At 47.9% G+C, this 10,008-nt stretch overlaps 1 pseudogene; it reads right to left on the reverse strand.

The window, feature by feature from the left end:
• Positions 1 to 1,365: 1,365 nt before the first annotated feature.
• On the reverse strand, positions 1,366 to 6,970 carry LOC119463635 (uncharacterized; annotated as a pseudogene).
• Positions 6,971 to 10,008: the final 3,038 nt, after the last annotated feature.

The following is a 10,008-nucleotide window of genomic DNA, read 5'->3' on the forward strand; positions in this document are numbered from 1 at the left end:
CTTTAGATGTACTATTAGAGGCAATTCACAGAATTGTGATGTCATTTTCATCGCTGAGTTAACAGTTGTAAACTTGATAGTATCATTTTCTGAAAGCTTGCCATTTTTGTCAATTTTTAATAAAAAATGACGACGTAAATACGAAAATTTGAAACCAACAGTCACTAGATTTGAAGTTTTTCTTTTAAATGCAACAGACTTCAATTAAATTTCGTGCAGCGGTTGCCGAGAAAAACGAATTCTCCTTTTACATGTATTTACATAGGACCACCGGAGCTAAAGCTTCCTCTCGCAAAAGCAAAACATCCAGTTGTGCACGTTCCGTTTGACCGCTTAAAGAATCAGCTCCTGGCGTATGTTATTTGCGAATAGATACAGCGACAACCCGCGAAAGATACCATATGTGCCATTGCATTGTACTTACCTATACTTTTAGTTCAAATTTTCCATCTTCAGCCGGACGGACTTGCATTGTTGTGAAATGCTCTACGTCGGACGGCACTCCGGCATTCAAATCTGCCGTAATCCAAGCGTCCACTTTTGCATTGCGTGTCGTGCCACGCACTTGACTCAGCCTGTCTTCCCAAAGCCTAATGAGGCTCGCTGTATCGGGAGCTCACCAGATAATTCGTTTTTCGCGTACCGGCGCCGGCGTGCAGCCTTCCTCCAAGGAAGCGGCCATTTCCTCGGTTATACAGTAAATCGAGGTTTTAGTGCCTAGAATATACTGGCTAGTGTGCCGACCGCGGCCTTCCAGGTGGCACCATTTGCAATGAATGTCGGCGGCTGCCACTAGCAGCGCTGCAGTGCGGGTGGGTGCCGTGGCGCCGCCCGCTCTTCATAGACCGCCGCGTATTCACAAGGGGGCTGCTGCGCTTTTTGTATTTATAAAGCCGTGGGAGTAGTAAAGTTCTCATGTGGGAGGGTGATTTCTAATTTAGGGTTTCTTTTGACTATAAGAAGGCCTAGGTACTGCTTGCTGCTTGCGTGAGAAGCTTATACTAGCTCAGCTGGGCTTCGAGCGTTGGACCTGCAGTGCTTCTATGCTGCGAAGGGTAAACGGAATTTGTATTTTAGTGACAGCGCAAATTTTTAAAGGTGATTTTTAGGCTACTTTACTCTAATAAAGTAAAGTAATGCTAAGGTTATATTGACCTGCAAAACTGACTGCTCATGTTCTGTGTACTATACATTGTTTATACCTGGTAAACTCATTCTTTTTTATGTCTAATATACGTAAACAAAAGTGGTAACTAGAGCTTTTATTTAAAGTATCAAATAGTTCATTGAAACGTAACAACACTCAAACATAGGCACAATACATCACTAGATGAAATAATGCAAACATCCATAAAGAAGATAGATCTAGTGGCAGTGACGCAGTTTATGGAGCTTCTGCCGTTCCCTTCACACTTCCCTCTCTTTGCTGATGCCTTTTACAAAAAAATGAAACCTCAAGAGAACATAGAACGTTACAACTGCTGTCAAAGCTGCTTTTTCACGCTCTGGGCACGCTACTTGACGAAACGCCAGTGTCTGGAGCTGACTTGAAAATTTAGCTAGATTCGCTTCATGTAGCTTGTTTTTACTGTAAAACACAGTAAAACATCTTCCATGGCCTTTACAGCGGTTGACAAGTTCTGACTAGGATAGGCAAGGCCTCCGTTATCAAAATGGGTAGTGAAGTATGAAGCGGCATCGGCACTAGATTCAGCTTTACTTACGCAAAGGGAGCCTGCACACTGGGGACAATCATTTTTGGCAATGATCTTTCGTGCAACATCAACTGCAGTATAGTAGATCAAAGCACTATTGCTCTTTTTTTTCTGTGTACGCTTCATGCTCACGACAGCCCACGAGAGATTGAATGACATCGTCAGCTTCACTGATACTTCCGCGGTCAAGAAGGCCCTCTATCCTGTCCAGAAGGCTCCTGCCCATTGTTGCGCACAACTCAGTTGGATTCAGCACTGCCTTGACTATGTCTGCAGGGCTCTGGGTGGTTTGGCTAGATTATAAAATGCCAGTAACTTGACAATCACGAGAAACTGCGAAACTGCTGGGTGATCGTTGCACCCTGATGATTGTCTAATTATACTGAAAAGGTTTTCTAGCTTATCCTGGCTTAAACGGGCCATTAAAATATATTTGAAGCCTAGGGTAGATGTCCGGTAGGACAACAGATCAAGGGTACTCTTGATGGTAACCCTTTGTCCAGAAGCTGTGCTTCGAGTAAGAAAACCACCACCAGCTTGTTTTGCATGCTGCTCCCACTCATGCAAATACTCAAGAAGCCCTTTCAAAAAGTGCATGTTTGGACTGCCAGGCTTGAGCGCCTTTTCGCTTGTCCGTGATGTCATGACAGAAATCAGGCGATTCATTTCTCTCACAAAATCTACAGTCGGTGGCAGAGTCGTATACGAAGACTCAATGCGCTCCCTGTACACAAAAAGCCCTTTGATGACCTGATTGCTGAAGAGCTGAAATGCGATGTCCACCTTCATTTTTCGAAACAGTTCGGCTTAATGTGGGAATTACTAATGCTCGGCATCACCTTTAGTGTAACACTTTCCAGATATGCTTCGAAAACTAATTGAACAATACCACTGTGGACATGTCCAGCTGGTGTCAGGTATCCTTTTGCAACAAATCCATTTGTCACGTTTTTTATTAAGTGTGGAAAATACGACACAAAGAACAGCTTCCTCTTCGGATCGAGTGGGTGCTGCTCCGGACGTGGCTTGCAGAACCTTGTAAAAAAAAAGAAGAAAGAAAAATATACCGAGAAGGAACAATCATTACTTTATTTTACAAATTAAATTGTGGGGTTTTACCTACCGTAACCACAATCTGATTATGAAGCACGCGGTAGGGGGGGACCGGACTACGGAATATTTTGACCACCTTGGGTGTTTTAACGGGCACCCAGTGCTCAGTACACTGGCGTTTTTAGGGGCGAAGCTCCTTATAGCGGCACCCGTTCGTCTCCGTCGTCGTCGTCGTAGTAGTAGTGTGTAACCAATCTGAGAAAAATGACAAAAAAAATTCCGAAGTTGTGTCCGTAGCGCGGAATCGAACCAGGGACCCCTCGCTTCCGAACGCGCGGCGTTAGCCCACTACGCCACGAAGCGGACGTGGACACACGCACCACGATGGCAATAAATACCCAACATTAACGAAAGGCCGCGTCTCTAGCGCGTTTCTAACGCGTTTGTGCTAGCGCGTTACGGCCCGTGTAAGAAGCTGGTGTAAGACGCTGTGGCCTCTCCGCCTTACCTTCAACGCGTTTCGAACGCGCTGCCCAAAGCGGTGGCAAGTCAAGTTCAAGTCGAGGAGCGTTTATGAATACGGGGGGGGGGGGGGTATACTCTGTCAGCAGTCATGTGATGGCGTCGGCAAACGCGGTGCACGTTCCGGCATGTGTAAATGGCTGCGTAAGACGCTGTGGCCGCTCCCCCTTACTAGAGAGTACTGCACGTTTCTAACGCGTTTGTGCTAGCGTCCCCTTAAGCGGGAGATCCGATGATTCCCTCCGGAGCTTCGCCCACTCATCATCATTCACCCCGTGGATATGCTGTGATTTTTTTTTTCATAAGTGCTCTCACTTGTGAGCGCTTAGGCTGCATAGCATTCCCTTCATTGCCACGGAAAGTTGTCTGCGAGTATACGACAAGCTATACGACAAGCGTGGGTAAAAAAGAGGGGGCTTATCCCAATGAACTCGGTGTTTGAGTTGACGCCATTGTGTTTTCGTCACATGCATTTTTACTGCGGCGAACAGTTACGAGGCATAGAACTGGGTCATCGTTCGGCTCGGAGGTAAGACGCTGTGGCCCCTCCCCCTTACTAGAGAGTACTGCACGTTTCTAACGCGTTTGTGCTAGCGTCCCCTTAAGCGGGAGATCCGATGATTCCCTCCGGAGCTTCGCCCACTCATCATCATTCACCCCGTGGATATGCTGTGAATTTTTATATTCAAATTCGCCCCCATCGAAATGCAGTGGCCGCGGCAGGGATTTGATCCCGCGCTCTCGGGCTTAGCAGCGCCACACAAGAGTCACTACGCCCACGCTGGTCATTACTTTATCACAACTTGTAAAAATCGTAAACCGTGTGCTGCAGTAGCACCACGTTGTAAGAACAACTTAACACATTACTCTCCAATAAAATCTCACCCGGTATTCCAAATAGCCGCCACATGCTCCTGTTCCAGCTGGCGCCGTCGCATGTTATGCAGTCTACAAAGAGACCAGCTTTTTCAACAAGGACAGCCGTTTCCACAATGATTTTCGCCAGTGCCGCGGATTTCACATTGCCCTTGGAGGCAAAAGTGCCAAGAGTTTGTGTCCAGTTTCCTGCACAAAGGTATAACTATTTTCTAAGAGCAAACACTTTGCGTATTATATGGTTGAGAAGCAAAAAAGAAACATAAATCAGCTTACCAGTAAATGGCTGAAACAGAACAACCATGCCATGGTCTGCCAGCACATTCTTCTGGTCTGCAGGTGTATGATCCCCGAGGTCGACAAAGCCTTCAATGTGGCCTTAATAGTAAAAGAGAAGCGCAGGAGGAACATCCAGTTTTACTTTGACATCTTTCAAAAAAGGTTAGAATATATCAATCGTTGTAAAGCAATGTTAAAGTGACAGTTTCACATGAAAAGCGACGAATTTTATAGCGACGGTAAAGCGTTAAACAACTACACGAAGTATGAAGGTTCGTAGTTTTATCGGCCATGTAGGTTGCAGTAAACTATAATTAAATTTACAAGAGCGGTGTCGCGTATGCACAGGCACTTCTTGGACGGATATCACTCGATGACCACGAACATTCACTGTCACAAGCAGCGGGGAGGGAACGCTTCGTGCTGCCTTTCGCTTCACCACCTTTCCGGAAATTGAGATTACCTGACCTCCAACTCTAGGCGCGCGGGAACAGAGAGCTCTTATGTAGCCACGAGCCATCTCGGCTCACCCTTAGGCTATGCAGCCGCCGCATATAGCCTCCAAGATACGGCGCAGATCCATGCGCAGCCCCGGCCCGGCTAGAGGAGCAGACGCACCCTCACCTGCCACCCCCGCCCCAAGCTCGCGTTTAATAACGTGAGCTCCAACATTGAGCGCACGGGAAGAAAGTGTGCATCAAACCATTATCATTTTCGGCTCATCCTCGCACTCACAGCATACGGCACTCGGGGTGTGATAGGATCTTAACGCACTTAAACTTTAAGCAGAACATTACAGCGGTGGCGAAAATTTACCTCGAGTACGTGGTCATATATTTGATATCGCAATAAAAAGCAACATCTTAGGTATATTGGCTTTCGATCGTACATTTTGTTTGAGGAAAATCGTAGCGATTAACAGAACATCACATTTTCGTCATGTACGCAGGACTTTGCAAGAATTTGTACTTAGGCTTTACTCACCGGCTGATTTTACATTTAGGTGTTCAGAAAGCTTGATCTCATCGATGTCGAGGCCAGCGTGTCGACTGTAAACATCCATGGTCATCGACTTTTCAGTTTAGGCATTGAAAATATAGGCACTGAGGTCAAAGCCACCCTTGAAGCACTGCAGGTAGCTTTGCAGGCATGTTCTACCGGGCAGTACCATAATGGTTTCTCTGTGGAGATGTTCGTATAACTTCGGGCTGCGCATCTTCATCATCATGCATTCTACAATCCACTCATCATTGTATCGCATGCCTTTATGTGACTTCTGTCTTGCAACAAGGAAACAACTCTTGACAGCGAGTTGCTGTTTTGGGGGAAGAGATTTATTTTACTCTCAAATGCTTCTTCCCTAACAGCCTCATTTTGCTCTTTCATGTGTGCCACCTGTTCTTTTGCAGCTGCAAGTCGTTTCTTGGTTCTCGACAAATTGCGAGAAATGTTCTTACGGTGTTTCTTTTCACCATGCTTTCCTGCGCTTGCCTTTGGCCTTTTCTTTTTCCTGCAGGCTTGGTTTTGAGCCAGAATTCTTTGGTACTTGCAGAAAACACAAGACTCCCCATCAGACTGCGTAGATAACGAACATTTTTCCGCAAAACACAGGTCTCTGTAGAAAGTGTGATTCTTTGAAGCAGGCTTTAGGCCGCATCCACCACAAAAAGCTGTTAAGGAAACGTCACAAATCAGAGATTCGGACTTATCGCGAGTTCTGAGGACTTGTTTCGACTTCTCCCTTCCTCTCAGGTACACCGTGGCTATCACTGATTGTCGTCCAGGCAAAGGCTTTTCGAACGATACCATCTTCTCAATGAAAAGTGTGGCGAAGTTATTCACTTCGGCTTCACAATAAGCGTAAGCTACTGATTCTACTGGCGGAGATGGTACTTTCTTCCAAGAGACCGGAATAGAGACGTCGCAGAACGGGTGGCGAATTTCACAAGTGGTTTGTAGGCGCTGAGCTTCATCATTTTGCGCGCTTGCTAGTTCAGAGCTACAGCGCGGGGTGCACTCTTCAGGTACAGCAGTATTCAGGTGGTCACCACATCCTTGGAGGCTCTCTGATTCGGCACTCTCAACGGCTGAGCACAACTCAGAGGCATTTGAATGGGCACACCTGCGCCGCTTTGCTGGAAGCTCTAGATCCTGTTCGCACAGATTTCTTGTTTTTCTTTTTGCTGGCACTTTAGGCACAAGGTGCTTAGGATACTCAGGAAATATCGTGGGTATGGCGTCGGGTTTCAGGCGTGGTTTATCGCAGGGAATCTCGCGGACAACGCTGTTCACGGTGATAGAGAACGCGGTTTCAATTAAACTGCTTTCGAAATGTTTTTCACAAACCACAGCAGTTGGCGTGAGCCTTCTGTCCGTTCTTCTGATCATTCTTGCCATTCTGCTAGCCGCGTGGCATCAGATGGTGCAGTGAACTAGGATACACGATTTTTGTTCGAGCGGTAACCACTTCTACGCGACGGCACAAAGCAGGTCCACTCCTTGCACTGCCGCTTTGGCTTCGCCATTTTTTCACCGCCGCCACATAGTTCTCGTAATGACAGGCACAGGAACGCAACAACCACGTACGCACTGTTTGACAACTCCAAGAGGAAACACGCAACACTGTAATAACACTGAAAACGCAAACATAGAAATCGACGCAACCGCTGCGAAACTGCTGTGCCAAGCAGACGACACGCGGAGTCTGCACCCACCTGTATTCCTGCGACCCCTGTCGGCCACCGTGGGCATTCATTGCAGACGGTGCCACGCTCCTCCATTGGAAAGAGCGAGTGGTCGGCACACTAGCAAGTATATTCTAGCTTGCCAAGCGCGGTTGACGGTTACCGCCATTAGCGGCATAACCACGGTTTCGTATCCCGTGTAACATGCGTAACCGCGGTTACGTTAAGCACGGTTTAGGCTGTCTGTATAACAAGGGTATAATTTGGCTCGTATGTTAGCCATGTCGCATACTTCCACAGCTGCACTCTGTCAGATGTGATGAAATATTAAAGACTGCTTGCCTACCGGCCCTCGAAAGTCCCGAACAGTGATTACCTACGCAGCTCATTAGACGGCCTTGCTTGAAAGACATAAAGAGAAAATTCCTTACTCGAGGCAACACTTGCGTTTTCTTACGTTACCTATGGCAGACAGCAGATCTCAACTCAGTTCTAGCAGGACAACAGGTACTAGTGTTTCAGTAAAAAAATGATGTATTGTGACGTCTCGGTTGGGACGACGTTTATTAGGTCCGGGAGCTCGACAGCGAACCGGCGCAGCTCATAAGCGATAAGGATGATCACATGGACAGGCGAAGAGGAGGATAGACCAAAGTGTTATGATGGTAATATACAGATGAGGAAGATGTGCGTAATAAACGCGCACACTAATCCCCCCCCCCCCCCACGTGACAGCGGCCATCCTGGCCGGCCGTCAAGGTGTCGAGGCACGCCGCGTGAAGGGCTTCATGCGGGAGATGTGGACAACCTCAGTATCGCGGCAACGGCGGTCTGTGGGGGCGTCAAGAGGAGTGACGCGATAGTTGACAGGCGAAGTCTGTTCCAGGACTATATAAGGCCTGAATAACCACTTGGTCAGGCCGTTAGTCTGAGGGTGATAGCTAGAAGCTGTCTTGTGGGTCGTGCCGGAGGCTCGCAGAACTTCCTTTAGCAGATGTGAAAGGAATGCCTTTCCACGGTCACTGAGCAGTACATGAGGTTCACAATGGCGTAGAATTATGGCTTCAAGAACGGAGTGAGCAACTTCCGAAGCAGTGTCAGTAAGCACAGAAGCTGTCTCAGCGTACCGCGTCAGATGGTCGGCGGCAGTCACTATCCACTGTTTGCCAGCAGTAGTGACCGGAAGGTGCCCGTAAAGGTCGATCCCCCACAACCTAGAATGCCCTCGAATCCCAACAACCTTGAATGTGGGGAACAGAATTGGCTGTAATTGGCCGGCAGGAGCAGATGTTGGGAGTTTGCGACGCTGGCAGGGAGAGCAGAAACCGACGTATCTCGTGACGCTAGCCGAAAGGCCAGGTCAATAGAAACGACTTCGAATGCGATCATAGGTTTTATAGAACCCAAGGTGGCCAGCTGTCAAATCATCGTGAAAGGCGTTGAGGACACGAAGTCGAAGAGAGCGTGGTACAACTGGCACCCAGCGTTGCCCGTCAGGATGGTAAATGCAGCGATACAGCACGCCATCGTCCAGCTTAAAGTGCCCGAGTTGGCGACGGAGGAGCGCGTTAGGTGGACGAGAGGCCCCAGAGAGGTTTTTTATGAAGCGTTGACAGTACGGGTCAGCCAGCTGACGAGAGGCGAGTGGCTGATCGTCGTCTAAAGTCAGTTGGTACATTGAGGCAAGGGAGGAAGCCGTATTAGTGTCGGTCAATCTGGTGACGTGCGAAGCGATTGCAGAGGCATCAAGTGGGGCCGTAGGAAGCGGGCAGCGAGAAACAGCGTAGGCGTCTTTTTTTAAAATAATAATGATAACCTTTATCTTTTCCATCAGCGTGATGGGGGAGGTGAGGGGAAAGAAAAGCTGGAACAGACAGCTTGACTAGTCCCCCCCCCCCCAACGAAAATAAATACATTCCATAAAGGCAGACAGTTCAGCTATCGACAAGAAATGCTAACACATTTTTTATTGTAAAAAATAAAACCTATATAATATGCACATTCCCACACGTGTGAACATGCAACTGTAGTTCTTGCTTTATATTTACATGACACTTCTGGAAGACATGTGCAAACAGCCATACACACAAGAACGGCTCACTAACATATGCATAAGCTTATATTAATTCATTCATTCTTTATTATTAGAACTAGAAATTGTGGAGCATTGCATATCACGAACATTCACGAACATTCATGACTAAAGTTTCAGAAAAAAAAGTTCAGGGAACGCGTGAAAGACAATCAGATATCGATGATATTGTAACGTAGATCGAAGACGGAGTCTTGAAAAATAGATGCTTCTCTTTAATGGCGGGCCAGAAGAAGAACGTGCAGCCTACGCGCTTCGTCGTCTTTCATGGCGCCGACCTTTGCGCGCGCCGTCCCGCGGTATGTGAGCCCCACATCATTGTGTCAATTGCCCCCCGTGCGAAAAGCGACCGTCTCGGTGGCGTCAAAAAGTTCTTTCAGCCATGACAAGAAATGGAGTTCCTCGAGTGCATCTGGGCGTTCACGTACGCGCATGGTATGGTTTCATGCGTACTACATGAACAACTTCAGCGCGAGGACGACGACGGAGCGAACCGGGGTCGGAACTGCAGGGGACGACTTCGTAGGTTACGTCGCTGAGGCGGCGTGTAACCTTGTAGGGACCAAAATACCGGCGGAGCAACTTTTCCGAGAGCCCACGGCGACGGATGGGCGTCCAGACCCACACGCAGTCGCCGCTATTGTAATGGACGTCGCGTCGACCCTGGTTGTATCGAAGGGTGTCGGTATGGTGTTGGCTCCGAATACGATGCCGAGCAAGCTGGCGGGCTTCTTCGGCTCTTTGTACGAACTCTTCCACGTGTTCGCTGGTCGGGCTATTATCATCC

This window comes from Dermacentor silvarum, chromosome 9 (assembly GCF_013339745.2).
Source record: "Dermacentor silvarum isolate Dsil-2018 chromosome 9, BIME_Dsil_1.4, whole genome shotgun sequence".
NCBI lineage: Eukaryota > Metazoa > Arthropoda > Arachnida > Ixodida > Ixodidae > Dermacentor > Dermacentor silvarum.